This window comes from Rhinoraja longicauda, chromosome 6, assembly GCF_053455715.1.
Source record: "Rhinoraja longicauda isolate Sanriku21f chromosome 6, sRhiLon1.1, whole genome shotgun sequence".
NCBI lineage: Eukaryota > Metazoa > Chordata > Chondrichthyes > Rajiformes > Arhynchobatidae > Rhinoraja > Rhinoraja longicauda.
The window spans coordinates 17,105,664-17,123,242 of NC_135958.1; positions in this window are offsets into that span (position 1 = coordinate 17,105,664).

Here is a 17,579-nt window from a genome sequence, read left to right on the forward strand (position 1 = left end):
TTGGATGGTTGCAGTTTTAACCAGTGAAAAAGGCACAACATGATGATGGTTCCCATTTTACAAGAATAAATACTTTACTCAGTTAAATGAGCCGAAGATACAGAAGTAGGAGTAAGTTCCTTGTACCATTTTGGCCATTAGATAAGATCATGGCTAATCACTATTACTCAGTCCCAGTTTCCCACAACTCGCCCCATTCAATATGCTTGGTGACTTGGTCTCCGCTATTTTCCTGGGTGGGAAATTTTAAGGATTAGTTGTTTTCTAGGTGAAGAAATAAATTCTCATTGCCATTCCACATGGCTGACCCTTCGTTTCAAAATTCCCAGCTCTAGCTTTAGACACCCCAGCCAGGGGTAAATAACTTCTTCCATGCATCTGTTGTTGAGCCCCGAAACAACTTCTTCTACTTCTTGCATATGGTGTGTACAGCCTAAATCTGTAGGTCTAGGGTAGATATCCAGGCCAGGGCATCATCAGTTGCTGGGTGGGTGGCCTTGATGCCACCAGGGTAAAGCCTACACAATCTAATAGCCCTGAAACAATATTGTATGTTGAAGGAGGTTTTTCTCCTTCCTCTAAACTTCAGAGAAATCAGCCCAGTTTGCATAATCTCTCCACATAGGATAATGCAGCAACCTCCCTTGACACCCCAGGAATCAGTCTGGAGATGGACAGCAGCATGTGGGGTTATACGCTATATCTTTGGTCCTTAGCTTGTGTCAGCTGACAGCATCCAGCACAGCTCAAAGTGGTTAGCCTCAATTAGTTTTCGTTTAGAGATACAGCGTGCAAACAAATCCTTCGGCCCACCAAGTCCACGCTGACCAGCTATCACCTATTTGACATCCTTTTGTCCTGTTTTCACCTTTAGGCTTTGTCACTGACTCCATCCATCTGTCAATCATGCCCCTCTCACCTGTATCCACCTATCACTTGCCAGGCTTTGTCTCACCCCCTCCTCTCTTTTCTTGCTAGCTCTCCCCTAATCTAATCATTCTGAAAAAGGGGTTCCAACCTGAAGTGTCATCTATCTATTTCCCTCCACAGATGCTGCCTGACCCGCTGAGTTCTTCTTGCACTTTGTTTTTTGGCCTGTATATAGTAGTGAGAGGGAGAGGTGAGACATAACCTGGCAGGTGATAGGTAGAACCAGATGAAGGGGGGAATGAAGGCTAGAATGAAGGTGGAGATGGGTGAATACACAAGATAAAAAGAAAAATATAGGCAGTTGAGTCAAGAGGGGTGAGGAATAAGGCCGAGGCTGGTAGGTGAGAATGGGAAGAAGGGTAGGAACGATGAACAGATGAAACCAAGCAGTGGAGGGGGGTGGGAAAGGTGAAGTGAGGGAGTAGAAAGCCATGTCCTGGCTGATGGGCGAATGGAGGCAGATGAGGGGTGATGATTCTAAGGAGCAAGGGGGGAGGAGGTGGGGATGGGTAAGGTGAACTTCAAGGGAGGGAGATCCATGGATGGATTCTTTAGAATGGGAAAGGAACACATTAGGTGGCTCACCTGAAATGGGAAAATTCAATGAACTTACCATTGGGCCATGGACTACCCAACGGAATATGAGGTTGCTGTTCCTCTATTTTGTGCTTGACCTCACCATGGTGGTGGAGAAAGCTGAGGACAGACGGGTCAGTGTGGGAATGGGAAGGGGCGTTGAAATCTCTGGAGACAGCAAGAGATCAAGATGGCCTTTGCAGAGAAAGGACAAGAATTCTGCAAAATGGTTGTCTGGTCTACACGGTCTCGTCGTTGTAGAGGAGGCCACAGCGAGGGCTCAAAATACAGTAGGAGGACGTGTTCTTGTATCACTGGCTCATCTGGACGAGCAGTTTGGGTACCTGGATGGTGGTGAGGGAAGAGATGTGGGGTCAAGTGTTGCTGGGGAAAGTGCCAGAGGACAGGTGGGAATGGGGGGGGGGAGTGAGCAGACCAGGGAGTCACGGAGAGAGGGGTCGCTGTGGAAAGCAGAAAAGGGGGAGGGGGGAAGATGGGAAGAAGTGATAGGTAGTGAAATCCGATTGTACTTGGCAGATGTAGGAAAAGATGATGTTCAGCTGGGGTGAAAGGTGAGGACCAGGAGAACTCTACCCCTGTACTGTCAGTGAAGGTGTGGGGTGAGAGCAGGTGTGTGGCAAAAGGAGTTAAATATGTGTGAGATATACTGGCCATCTCCTCTCTGGACTCTCAGTCCTGATTCAGGGTCTTCACTCAAAACATCGACCACCTCTTTCCCTCCACAAATGCTGCCTGACCTGCTCTGTTCTTCCAGAGTCCATATTTTTGCTCCAGATTCCAGCAGCTGCAGTCTCTTGTGTTTCCAGCCTGGGATCCATGTTCTAGGAGCATACAGAATCCCATCAGCAATGGCAGAAGGAGAGGAGCACCTCACAAGTAATCCAACAACTCCAGCTCCTGTCCCGTCTGTGGAACTGTCCACGATTCCAACATTGGCCTCTTCGGTCTCTTCAAAACACATGGGACCATGATGGAAGCAAGCCACCATCGTCAGAGAAGATAGACACAAAATGCTGGGGTAACTCAGTGGGACAGGCAGCATCTCTGGAGAGAAGGAATGGGTGGCGTTTCGAGTCGAGACCTTTCTTCAGATAGATGGGAAGGATTACCAAAGAGGAATCCCGTCAGCATCTTGATGCTGAGTTATTCAATCGTTTGTGGCCGAGTAGGTGAGACTAGTGAGAATAAACCGAGCAATTAGACAGAACAGCCTTAAGCCTTTTTTGCACCCTTTGTCCCCTCCCCTGCTTAGTTCCATCTGTCCATCCCTTATTTTGTTCTACTTATCACCAACCAGCTGTATTATTATTTTTAATTCAAAAGGGCAGCACAGTAGTAAAGTTGCTGCCTTACGGTGCCAGTTTGTACGGTGCTGCTTGTATGGAGTTTGTAGGTTCTCCCTGTGACTGCGTGGGTTTTCTTCGGGTGCTCTGCTTTCCTACCACACTACAAAGACATACAGGTTTGTAGATTAATTGTCTTCTGTGAGTTGTAAATTGCCCCTAGTGTGTGAGATGGTGTTAGTGTATGGGGTCTAGGAAAAACAACTGTAGATGCTGGTATAGACTTCTTCAGACTGAAGAAGGGTCTCGACCCGAAACGTCACCCATTCCTTCTCTCCAGAGACGCTGCCTGACCCGCTAAGTTACTCCAACTTTCTTTGTGTACCTTAGTGTATGGGGTGATCGCGAGTCGTTGTGGACTCATTGGGCCGAAGGGCCTGTTTCCATGCTGTATCTAAAGTCTAACTGGAACGTGAGCTAAAAATGCTGGTATAAATCAGAAGGTCAGGCAGCAACTTTGGAAAGACAAAGATTTTTAATTACAATTTTATGTTCCATTATTAAAAATTGGCAATATAATTCGGTGCTAGGTTTTGTAACTTAGGGCAAAATGCTTACCTATGTTTGCAGCTTTTGATAAATTGACATACACAACGAAATAAAGCCCCACTTTTCTTTTTGATCTTTCCATTTATTTTTGTTGCTGTTGCTTTTAACTCCATTTCACAGCCCCCGCCCCAAAAGGGCTTCTGTTGAATGGGAATTCCTGGCATGTCTGTCCGGGCAGTGGATTTCACGGTGGCCTTTGATGAGGAGCTGGCTCTGCTCTTTGTTTCTGTGAGGCTGTACAGTGCAGTGAGTTGACAGGGGGGAAGAGATCCTGTGCCTCCATTGTCCCAGCCATTAAAGGGGCCATTGTGGGAAGCAATTCCAGGCATCAAATTCCTGGTTATAATGCCCCTTTAATAGAAGAGAGATGGGTGAGGGGGAGGAGGGGAGGTTTGGAGGGGCAAAAAGGGAGGAAAAAAATCCCTCTTTGCTGCACAGATCACACATTTGGCAGAAAACGTGAAGAAGTTGTCATAAATCAACACAGCTGCATCAAAGACACAGGGAGGCCCTCGCTGAGAGACACACGTCGATTGGCTGTGGCTGGCTTTGCCCTGCTGTGGAAGCGGGTGTGAAGGGTGTGTGCAGTGAAGGAGGTCTGTTTATCACCCGGCTTGGCTGTGTTATTGCAGCTCCAGCCCAGTGGGAAACTGCATGTTTGTGGCTCATAAAACCCAATTACCGTGGCACCATTTGGCACGTTAATGACCTGAAAATGGCACCACTTGCGTGCTAGTCTTGGCCAGTCACCAAGCTCTCAGTCGCACTCCTTTTTTTGGTTCAATGTACATTTTGTTAAGTACTTTTATTTATTTATTTTAAAAAGCTCCACCTGCATCGCATCCGAGCTGAGAAAAATATTAAAGTGAATGAGTCACAGAGTGATACAGCGTGGAAGCAGACCCTCTAGCCCAACTTGCCCACACTGGCCAACATGTCCCAGCTATACTAGTCGCATCTGCCTGCGTTTGGTCCATGTCCCTCCAAATCTGTCCTATCCATGTACCTGTCTAACTGTTTCTTAAACATTGGGATAGTCCCAGCCTCAACTACCTCCTTTGGCAGCATTTTCCATACACCCACCACCCTTTGTGTGAAAAAGTTACCTCTCAGATTCCGATTAAATCTTTTCACCTTCTGTGCATCTACCCGATCTATTCCTCTCATGATATTCCTCTCAATTGATAGGTAAGGAGATTTAAAAGGTGCTGGTGTACTTTTTTTCTATCCTGTCTGCTTTCCCACCTCCTTGTGGTGTGAGTAATTGCACCGGCAATTGTGGCCACATGGAGCATCACAGTCAACCATCACTGTTAATGGTCAGAAAGTGAAAGGAAGCAACTTGGAGTCATAGAGGGGAAACAGGCCCTTTGGCCCACGCCAGTCATCTTGCATCTTTGTCGATGCCAAAACGTGGTGACACTTGTGTACTGCTCAGATGAGGTCTGCTACATGATTTTACCAGGTTGTATTTAGAAACATAGAAAATAGGTGCAGGAGGAGGCCATTCGGCCCTTCGAGCCAGCACTGCCATTCATTGTGATCATGGCTGATCATCCACAATCAATAACCCGTGCCTGCCTTCTCCCCATATCCCTTGATTCCACTAGCCCCCAGAGCTTTATCTAACTCTCTCTTAAATCCATCCAGTGATTTGGCTTCCACTGCCCTCTGTGGCAGAGAATTCCACAAATTCACAACTCCCTGGGTGAAAAGGTTCCTTCTCGCCTCAGTTTTAAATGGCCTCCCCTTTATTCTAAGACTGGCCCCTGGTTCTGGATTTCCCCCACCATTGGGAACATTTTTCCTGCATCTAGCTTGTCCAGTCCTTTTATAATGTTATATGTCTCGTATAAGATTTCAACCGGTAAATGAAGCATTTCACTGCACCTTGGTATATGTGACTAAAACGTATCATTGAATTGAATCATGTACCTATCTATACTTTCTATCTAACCCATTCTCCAGCATATTGGAGAAAAGGATTGGTGTGGATAGTTCCATAGTGGTGCAGCACAGAAACAGGCCCTTTGGCCCACCATGTCTATTCTGACCATAGCTTAGTTTAGAAAAATAGCGAGGAAATAGGCCCCTCGGCCAACTGAGTCTGCGCCAACCAGCGATCACACACTTGGGACAATTGACCACTTTTACCGAAGCCAATTAAACTCCAAACCTGTACATTTTTGGAGTGTGGGAGGAAACTGGAGCACCTAGGGAAAATTCACGCGGTCATGGGGAGAATGTACAAACTCCGGACAGATAGCACCTGTAGTTAGGATCAAACCCAGGTCTCTGGCGCTGTGAGGCAGCAGCTCTACCACTGCGCCACCATGCCGCCTTTGTTCTTTTCTATATGGCTCCCCTTTACCTGCAGTTGGCCCATCGCCTTCAATGCCTTGGTGATACAAGTGCTCATGTAAATACTTGTTAATTTTTGTCAGTCTCTGCCTCCACCTCCCCCTCAGACTGTGTGTTTCTGATTTCAACAACCCACTGGGTGAAAAAACTCATCCTCAGAAGCCCCCTAAATCTCTAATGCCTCACAATGCAACAATGCTTCGAATTTTAAACACAACGGGAAAACAAGGTCTCCCCAGCTTGAAGGAAGACCACCCCGACCCATGCAGCCTCCCCTCATAAGACAATAGACAATAGGTGGAGGAGTAGGCCATTTGGCCCTTCGCACCAGCACCGCCATTCATCCACAATCAGTACCCCGTTCCTGCCTTCTCCCCATACCCCTTGACTGATAAGGAAACACTCCATCCAACATCCTGGTAAATCCTCTCTGCTTACATTGATATAGCACCCCTCCCAACCTCAGCATAACCGAAAAAGGCTAAAGACAATTGGGTGCCTTTGAAGATGGACACAAAATGCTGGAGTAGTCCCACTGAGGTACTCCATCTTTTTGTGTCTACCTTTGGTTTAAACCAGCATCTGCAGTCCCTTCCTACACACTGTGTGCCTTTGAAGATGGATGCAAAATGCTGGAGTAACTCAGCGGGTTAGGCACATCTCTGGAGAGAAGGATTAGGTGACGTTTCAGGTCAAAACCATTCTTCTCAACCCAAAATGTCACCTATTCCTTTTCTCCAGAGATGCTGCCTGACTGCAGCATTTTGCATCTATCTTCAGTGTAAACCAGCATCTGCAGTTCCTTCCTACACGTGGTGGCTTTGAAGCTTAGCTGACGTTGTATTAGGGAAACATGCACACAGCATGATCCCACAATCTGAAAACCGATATTGAGAGGTGGTCATGTGTAGGAAAGAACTGCAGATGCTGGTTTACACCAAATATAAACACACAATGCTGGAGTAACTCAGCGGGACAGGCAGCATCTCTGGTTTCGGGTCGAGACCCTTCTTTAGACTGAGTCAAGGGAGAAAGAGACTAGAAATATGCAAGGTTAAGGTGTGAAAACCTATTCAGTGTGCGTGAAAGATAAATTGGAGCCAAAATACAGGGAATTGCTCTGTTATTCCTTGAGTCATACACGGGTTTTGTTTATTTAACACATAGAATAAACATAGAATAAACATAGAACATAGAAACACGCAGCTTGGCCCTGAGGATTTGTGTTAATCCTCACGCTAAGGTCAGCCTACTCTCCCCATTGTTCATCTCAAATCATCAGCCTGTCTTTCTTGTGGAAACCAAATAAATTTTTCAGATTTAGTTCAGAGATACAGCACGGAAACAGGCTCTTCGGCCCACCGAGTCCGCACCAATGATGGAATCTGAAACACGAGAAAATGTGGAAAATGCGGTGCGGCACAGACCCTTCCTCAGAACTGGAGAGAGGACATGGTTACAGTTTTTTTTAAGAGTTGAGGGGAGGATTGACGTGTAAGATAAAAGCCTATTTTTTAATTTCAAAAATTATATGTAATGAAATGAAAACAGGAAAGTCCTTAACATAGTGTTGGTCTATGCATTCATTATTGCTGGTTCTATACATGGCAGTGTTAGCACAGCTATTTTGTAGATTGACATAAAGTGCTAGAGTCACACAGTTGGGCGGTAGCATCTCTGGAGGACATGGGTAGGTTAAGAAGAGTCCCAACCCAAAACATCACCTATTGGTGTCCTCCAGAGATGCTGCCTTACCCGTTGAGTTACTCCAGCATTTTGTGCCTAGTTTGGGAGATAGTACCATTGCCACTCATGTGGCCCCTTAGGATGATGCCCTCTGTTGTTTAAGGGATGTCTCCACTGGATTCAACCCCTCACTGTCCAACAGTGGAAGGACCCTAGCCTGTGGCTCATCCACTCTGAGCCTTTGCATTACTGCATTGAGTTTCAGCGCATCCCTCAGCACATACTCCTGCAGTCCGTCCGGACTGGTTCTGCAGTTCCCTCCGACACTTTTCTCCTGCAGTCAGGAATGTGCCAGTCAGCAGGGAGATATAGAAAACAGGTGCAGGACTAGGCCTTTGAGCCAGCACCACCATTCAATATGATCATGGCTGATCATCCAAAATCAGTACCCCATTCATGCTTTTTCCCCATATCCCTTGATTCCGTTAACCCTAAGAGCTAAATCTAACTATCTCTTGAAAACATCCAGTGAATTGGCCTCCACTGCCTTCTGAGGCAGAGAATTCCACAGATTCTCAACTCTCTGGGTGAAAATGTTTTTCCTCATCTCAGTCCTAAATGGCCTTATTCTTAAATTGTGACCCCTGGTTCTGGACTACCCCAACATCGGGAACATTTTTCCAGCATCTAGCCTGTCCAATCCTGTAAGAATTTGATATGTTTCTATAAGATCCTTAATGGAAGACAATGGATGTCCTTAATGGAAGACAAGGCACACAAAGGGAGAGCTTAAGGCAGGTGATAAGGAGCTTGAGTACGGACTAATAGCGACGCATTTTATAGAACTGGGGTGACAAAGAGACATCAGCATGACAATGGGAAACTATGAGAGCAGTTTACCAGCAGTTGGAGCATTTAAAGTTATTGCAGAAGGGTGTAAAATGTCTAGACACAAGATAAGATGTTCTTTTAGTTTAGGTTTACAATTTTCACATGTACAGAGAAAAGCTTTGTTTTGCATGCTATCCAATCAAATCAGATAATACTATACATAAATCCAATCTATCCAGACCCAAGTACAATAGGTAGAGTAATGGGAAAGATGCATAGTGCAGAATACAGTTCTCAATGTAGTAGTATTACAGTTCCAGAGTCATACAGCACAGAAACAGGTCCTTCAACCCAACTTGTTCATGCTAACAAAGATGCCCCATCTAAGCGAGCCCCATTGCCCATATTTGGTAATGCTGTTATGGTACCTGCCTCAACTAACTCATCTTTCCAATTTTCTGTCCTCCAAGGTACAAAGTCCTAGCGTCTCCATACAGCTCAACCCCTCAATGTCATGAATCATCTCCGCTCTGGAAGATGGTCCTCGGTCTGTGTTTGGTCTGTCCAATGTAGAGGAGATCACATTGTGAATACTGAATGAAGTACACAGAAGTCATAGAGAGATACAGTACAGAAACATTTGACCCATCAAGTCCGATCACCCGTACATTCGTTGTACATTATCCCACTTTCACATTATACACACTAGGGGCAATTTATAGAAGCCAAATAACCTAGAACATCACACGTCTTTGGAATATGGGAGGAAACCAAAGCACCTGGAGAAAACGTATGAGGCCACAGGGAGAACGTACAAACTCCGTACAGACAGCACCCGTAGTCAGGATTGAACCAGGGTCTCTGGCGCTGTGAGGCAACAACTCTACTGCTGCAGCCCTACCTCTGTGCCACCCTTTACCCTGTGTCTCTACCTTCCTTGTTGTTGGAGCAAGTCCTGTCACAGGCTTGTTTGTGTTCCAAGCAATGCACTGCTGACAACACTTGCTGCTCTTTCCCAATCACTTTGTGCCAGCAACTCCCTTCATCTCCAAAATCCAGGCATTTCAACTCTGGGAATGCTGGCACCAACAGCACATGGAACAGGCAAAGGGACCAAGAAGAGGTGGGGAGGAAGGAGCAGTCTGTGGCCCGTTCTCACTGGGTGCTATTTGCTGTGTCTGTCGCATGGGGTTGTTGTCCAAGGGCAATTCAATGCTTGAACATGCGAGCTATTTGCATTCTCGGTTTTATGATCACGGCAGGGAGGGCCTGGTCTCACCTCACCAGATGGGGGGGGGACACATTCGCTCTCCTCACAGTCTGCTCAGAACATTTGTTTATTGGGAGAGGCTGGTGGGGGATGGGCCAGGCAAACAACATCAGCAGAACAACATGAAGGATTCAGAATTAAAGAAACATTGCAACTGGGATCATTAGACATTTCTCTCTGTGTTTACAGGGCCCGTTACGCTGCAGCAAGTCAGAGCTTCATTGTTCCGTTGTTGGTAATCATGACAATTAAACACTACTCGAGTAAAGCAGCATCATGTCTGGCAGAGGGAAGGGAAGCAAAGGACTGGCCAAAGGAGGAGCCAAGCAGCATTGGAAAATACTTTGCAATAATATCCAAGGCAGGGTACTGAAGGTTTTCCTGGAAAATGTGATCAGGGATGACCGAGCAGGCCAAGCGCAAGACGGTCACTGCCATGGATGTGGTGTACGCTCAGAAACGCCAGGGCCACACTCTCCATGGACCCGGTGGCTGAGAAACTGCCCCTTTTCTCCAAACCACAATTAAACACTCTTGACTCTCGATATTAGGGAGTATTTGGGGGGAACGTGCTTACATTCTCCCCTCCACTGCCCACACTCCGGGCCACAGACTGTCAGACACCACCTCTGTGCCTCCCCATACACAGGGCACACCCACATGCCTCAACACCCCCCCCACACATACACACACACACATCCACATACCTCACCACCCCACGCACACACACACACACCCCATGCACACACACACACCCCACGCACACACGCCCCACGCACACACATCCCACGCACACACATACACACACTCCAAACTATCACGTGGCGGCGCCTAACGGCAGCGGCTGACTAGCAGTCTGTCCGTCTTTTTTTTGTTGAGTGTCGGTGTTGGGATGATTTTTATATATATTTTTTTGGTTGTGTATGTGTGGGAGGGGGTGGTGGGGGGTGGGTGTGGGTGGGTGGGTGTGGGGAACTTTTCTCTTCCTCACGGCGCGGGGTGCGGCTCGGCTGCGGGGCCTAACATCCCCCGGTGCGGCTCGGCCGCTGGACTTTACATCCCGGTGCGGCTTGGCCGCTGGACTTACATCGCCCGGTGCAGCTCGGCTGCGGGACTTAACACCGCCCGGTGCAGCTCGGCTGCGGGGCTTAACACCGCCCGGTGCAACTCGGCTGCGGGACTTTACATCGCCCGGTGCGGCTCGGCTGCGGGACTTAACACCGCCCGGTGCAGCTCGGCTGCGGGACTTAACACCGCCCGGTGCGGCTCGGCTGCGGGACTTTTCACCGCTGGTGCGGCTCGGCTGCGGGACTTAGCTGCGCAAGGCTTGGTCGCGGGCCTTTCATCGCCCGGTTCGGCCGCGAGACGTTTCAGCGCCCGGTGCGGGGACTGTGCGGGTCGGTCGGGGACGAGCTGTCTGTCCATGGGCGTGGGGAAGAGAGGGGAAGTTTTGTTGCCTCCATCACAGTGAGGGGGTGTTTGGAGTCACTGTGATGGACGTTTGTGTTGGGGTTGTGTGTCTTGTGTTCTTTTTTTTTTTTCTATGACTGCTATGTAGTTTCGTTCGGTACTTCGGTACCGAACGACAAATAAAGCCCTGTTATACCTGTTATGTTATAACTCCACACACACACACACACACACACACTCCACCCACGCCCCACACACACACCTCACACAGCACCCCCCCCCATACACACACACACCCCCCCATACACACACACCCACATACCTCACCACCCCACAGACACACACACACACACACACACATACTTCAGCACCCCGCCCACACGCACACCCACACACCCCACAAACACACACACATCAACATACCTCAGCACCCGCCCAACAAACATACCTCAGCACCACCCACACACACACTCCACACACACCTCACCACCCCGCACACACACAGCAACCCCCCATACACACACAGCACCCTCCACACACACACATACCTCACCAATCCTACACAGACACACACACACCCCACACTCACACACAACAACCCCCCCACACACACATACCTCACCAATCCTACAGACACACACACACACCCCACACATCTCACTGCCCAATAACACACACAGCCAACCCCACACAGCATAATGCTCATATACCTCACCACCCCACACACACCTCACACACACTCCCACACGCACACCACACACCACATAGCACCCCAAACATCACCCTAAACACATACACAGCCAAACCCACAGACTACACACTCCACCCCACAGACTCCATTCCCCGCACACCTCCCACACAGCCCAACCAACACCCATGTCACACCTCACATCACCTTAAACACCCACACCCCACCCACACACATTCTCAGATATTACACACCTGATCGCTAACACCTGCACCCACAGACACTCCAAGCACCCTCCTCCCACTCATATACCCCACACATAGGTCACACTCCAAACCCCACACAGTTCATCCACACCCTGTACACTCCATACTAACCAGAAGCCACATATCACACATCCCACCCATACAATCCCACCCTGTGTTCTGATACCTCCAGCCAGTGTTTGACAGCCTGAAACAGTCACAATGTAGCCCTGGCCGAGAGCGCACTGCAAACTGCCCTCCTGCAAGGAACCTGTCTAAAGGTGTTGGGGGCTGGAGGCAGGGGGCAGGGTATTGTCTAATCATTATAGACAATAGACAATGTGCAGGAGGAGGCCTTCGAGCCAGCACTGCCATTCATGGCTGATCATTCTCAATCAGTACCCCGTTCCTGCCTTCCCCCATACCCCCTCACTCCGCTATCCTTAAGAGCTCTATCTAGCTCTCTCTTGAATGCATTCAGAGAATTGGCCTCCACTGCCTTCTAAGGCAGAGAATTCCACAGATTCACAACTCTCTGACTGAAAAAGTTTTTCCTCATCTCAGTTCTAAATCGCCTACCCCTTATTCTTAAACTGTGGCCCCTTGTTCTGGACTCCCCCAACATTGGGAACATGTTTCCTGCCTCTAACGTGTCCAACCCCTTAATAATCTTATACGTTTCGATATGTCCGTGTGCTCAATGCAAGTGCCAGTATTTAGTGGCAGATCAGGTTCCCCACTTTGGGACACTTCCCCACACATGCTCCACACATACAACACAGTCTCCACTAACCCCACACATACACGCCTATCTCTATACCCCGCCATCGGCACAATAGACATCCAACGTTTCGGCTTGAGATGGAAGGGTCGGGTTGGGTCTGAAGGGTCTCTACCAAGAAACATCCCCTATTCTTTTTCTCCAGAGATGCTTTCTGACCCGCTGAGTTACTCCAGCATTTTATGTCCATGGTAAATGTTTATAGCATTGGGTTATACACTACCCAAGCAGAATATAGAGCAGGTCACATTATCACTCACAGCAGAGGCCTACGTGAGGCCTCAGGAAATCATCCTGACAGGATCACTGCTTTACAATGGCTCATGATGTAGTTAGCCCTTTGAAACAGCGATCTGTTCATAAATCTTCCTGTTTTCTCCAGTCAAGGTTTTCCCATTGAAGTGAAACAATGGAGCAGTGATACCTCCAGCCAGTGTTTGACAGCCTGAAACAAAGTCACAATATAACTCCGGCCGTGAGCACACTGCAAACTGCCCTCCTGCAAGGAACCTGTCTAAAGGTGTTGGGGGATGGAGGTGCGGTATTGTCTAATCATTGTCCCTGTGCTCAATGCAAATGACAGTATTCAGTGGCAGATCAGGTTCCCCGCTCTGGGACATCCACAATGTCCTCTTGCGACAGTAAACGTGTTTTCACCCCTGCTGTTGCGGATGGAGCCCTCAGCCGTATCTCCTCCGTGTCCTGTAGTTCTCCTCGCGCTCCTTCTCGCCGTCAGATGGAACAGGGATAGAATTCCCCTGGCTCTCACCTTTCATCCCAACAGCCTCCGTATCAATCTCCAACATTTCCGCCACCTTCAAAGTCATCCCATCCCCGTCACATCTTCCGGTCCAAACTCCTTTCCACTTTCTGGTGGAGACCACTCCCTCCACATCTCCTTGGTTCGCTCGTCTCTCTCCACCCACACCGCCTCCTCCCCAGGCACCCGTCGACTAGGCTTGTATACACTGGAATTTAGAAGGATGAGAGGAGATCTTATCGAAACGTATAAGATTATTAAGGGGTTGGACACGTTAGAGGCAGGAAACATGTTCCCAATGTTGGGGGAGTCCAGAACAAGGGGCCACAGTTTAAGAATAAGAGGTAGGCCATTTAGAACTGAGATGAGGAAAAGCTTTTTCAGTCAGAGAGTTGTGAATCTGTGGAATTCTCTGCCTCAGAAGGCAGTGGAGGCCAATTCTCTGAATACATTCAAGAGAGAGCTAGATAGAGCTCTTAAGGATAGCGGAGTCAGGGGGTATGGGGAGAAGGCAGGAACGGGGTACTGATTGAGAATGATCAGCCATGATCACATTGAATGGCGGTGCTGGCTCGAAGGGCCGAATGGCCTCCTCCTGCACCTATTGTCTATTGTCCCCATTGCTCCCCTCCCATTTCCATCCAGGGACCCCAGCAGCTTCTCCAGGTGAAACCGAGGGTCACGTGCACCACTTGGGTAGCTTACATCCTAAAGATATGAAGATTAAATTCTTAAATCTCATAAACAGCCCCCCCATAAATAGCCCCCCCCCCCCCCCATTACAGTTCACAAACCTCTCCCACCATTTCCCATTTACCCTCCTGTCCCCTTGTCTCTATGTGCATCTCCCACCCCCCAGGGCACACATTTTCTTTTTATTCCCCCTCTTTCTCTCCCCACCTGTCCCCTTCCATCCATATCTCTCCCTCCGGTTGTAAATTTCACTCCTGTTCTCTCTTTATCTGACACCCTATTTCCTGCTTTTCCCCTCTAGCCTGTGTCACGCCACCCATCTGACAATCACCCCATCGCTTGTATCCACAAAATGACATAGAGTGTTGGAGTAACTCAGCAGGTCTGACAGCATCTCCGGAAAACATGGATAGGTGACGTTTGGGGCCATTTAGAACTGCGATGAGGAAAAACCTTTTCAGTCAGAAAGTTGTAAATCTGTGGAATTCACTGCCTCAAAAAGCAGTGGAGGCCAATTCTCTGAATGCATTCAAGAGAGACCTAGATAGAGCTCTTAAGGTCCACTTTCAAATTGGTGAGAAGACAGATCAGTTACCTGATAACAGCTGGAAGGAAATTATCCTTGAATCTGTAGCTATGTGTTTTCAAACCTCTGAACATCTTGCCTGATGAGAGAGGTGGGAAAAGGGATTGACCCAGGGTGAGACTGGTCTTCCAGAGATGCTGCCTGAAAGAAACATAGAAAATAGGTGCAGGAGTAGGCCATTCGGCCCTTCAAGCCAGCAATATGATCATGGCTTGATCGTCCAAGATCAGTACCCCGTTCCGGCTTTTTCCCTACATCCCTTGATTCCCTTAGCCCTAAGAGCTAAATCTAACTCTCTCTTGAAAACATCCAGTGAATTGGCCTCCACTACCTTCTGATCCGCCGAGTTACTGCAGCACTTTGCATGCTGCGTTAATCCCCATTTTTGTTGAAGGAACATTGCAGAGATTTCTACCTACTGCAAGTGTCAGAGCACAGGACGTTGCAAGCCGTCCTCTGGGGGCAGTGTTGGGGAAAGGTCGCTGGTTATATTGTCAGAACCTCGACAAGGCTACTGGTAGAAACAGAGAGCTGGAGCTCTGTGCATGGCTGGGCCACACCATTCCCCAATGTTTAGTTGAAGAGGACGCTGTGTATAGTGTAAGGCCTCCTGGGTCAGGAGTGGCTGGAATGTTTATTTTCCTAAGTGTAGGTTTGCATTCTTCCCATGCACGCAACTAAAAATGACCACAATCGCCATACCCTCCCCCTCCCCAACCCCTCCCCTCCCTCCCCCAACTCCTCTGACCACAGAGGCTTGGTGTCAAAGAGGCCATCTGACTGCGAAGCTGCTGCCCTGCTGCTGAGCTGTTCGGTTGCCACGGAGACCGCAGTTAAAATGGAGCAGAATCCTGATCTGGAGCTGTCTCTGGAATGCCTTCTCTCTGCATTTCCACCCTCTCCACCCCACCCCCACACCCCTCCAGGATTGCTTGAGGCGTTTTTCTGCTCTCCTGAGGGGAAGCAACACATATCTCTTGTGGAGATGGTGGCCCAGCACTCTTCCCAATTTCAGTCCCCATCCCCTACCCTCACCCGACTCCTGTGCAAACCCTCCCTCTTGCCTCCCTCCTGACTGTCTGTATAGGAAGGAACTGCAGGCGCTGGTTTGTACCGAAGATAGACACAAAGCTAGACACTAGAACTCAGTCTGAGGAAGGGTTCCAACCCGAAACGTCTGGCATCCTTTCTTCTCCAGAGATGCTGACTGACCCGCTGAGTTACTCCAGTATTTTGTGTCTATCTTTGCTCCTGACTGGATGAGTTGAGTTTAGAGATACAGCACGGAAACAGGTACTTCGGTCTACCGAGTCCTGCGCTGATCAGCGAACTAACACTATCCAACAAGCGAGGGACAATTTACAATTTTACCAAAGCCAATTAACATACAAACCTGTACATCTTTGGAGTGTGGGTGGAAACCAGAGGAACTGGAGAAAATCCATGCGTTCATGGGGAGAACGCACAAACTACGTACAAACAGCACCCATAGTCAGGATCAAATCGGGTCTCTGGCGCTCTAAGGCAGCAACTCTACTGCTGCGCCACTGTGCCGCCCCTTCTCTGAGCCTGTTCCCCACAGCCCTCTGTCCTGTTAGAAAATGTATTTACATCCATTTAAAATATTTCTCATGATCCAGCTTCCAGAGGCAATAAATTCCAGAGATTCACCATCCTCTGCAAGACGAAATTCCTACACCCCTCGGTTTTAAATGACCACCTTCTCATCTTGAAACTACGTCTCCTTGTTCGAGATGCTCACTGGCGAAAACATTTCAATGTGCACTCGTTATATCCCCTTAGGATCTTGTATCCTACAATAAGATCACTCCTCATTCTTCTAAATTCCAATGCAGAAACACCTTCATGAGTCAAGGGTGCTTTATTGTCATAAGTCCCGAAACAAAACAATGAAATTCTTACTTGTAGCAGCACAACAGATATGTAAACATAGTACTCTGTAAACACTATAATAAACAATAGAAAGAAAAAAAATGTGCATATGTCCGAAACAGAACAATGACATTCATATATATATATATAACAAACAAAGAATACCAGTGCAAAGACAAAATCAGTGCCCTAAGTCTATGTAGTTAAGAGCTTATTTGGATGTTGCAATATTGGAGCCCCGACCGCCAGGGCCGTTTTTACAGCATTATGGGCCCCCGAGCAAAGCAGTGTACTGGGGCCCCTACCGTTACTCTCCCCCACCCCCCTTTCCCTACCAGCCCCCCCCTGTTGTGCCGGCGAAAAGCACTTACCGAAAAGCACTTAGCGATGGACTTAGGGTGCTACATTGTTGCGAAAAGCACTTACAGATCGCTGTGAGAAGCACTTAGTGACCGAAAATGTTGCGAAAAAAGCACTTATTGAACCTACATTTTTAAAGTAGTATTTATTTATTGCAAGTCACTTAACATACACAGATCAGCATGGGGCCCCTATGCTCGTGGACCCCCGGGCAAGTGCCCATCAGGCCCATGCGTTAAGACGGCCCTGCCGACCGCCCTGACGTGGCAACTCCAACAGCCTGACCGCGGGAGAAGACGGCAGGGAAGAGAAAAAGACATTCTGGCCTTCCATCACAGTGAGGAGGTGACTGGAGGAGACACTGTGATGGATGTTTCTTTTGTTTGGTGTTGGTTATGATTGTATGTGTTATTGCATTTTTATTGATTATTCTTATTGGTCTTATTGTTGATCTGCGGGTAATTTTTCATTTCACTGCACATTTATGTGTATGTGACAAATAAATTGACTATTAACTATTAGTAGCCCGATGGTTGAGGGAAGAAGCTGTTCCTGAACCTGGACGTTAGTTTTCAGGCTCCTATACCTTCTTTTCG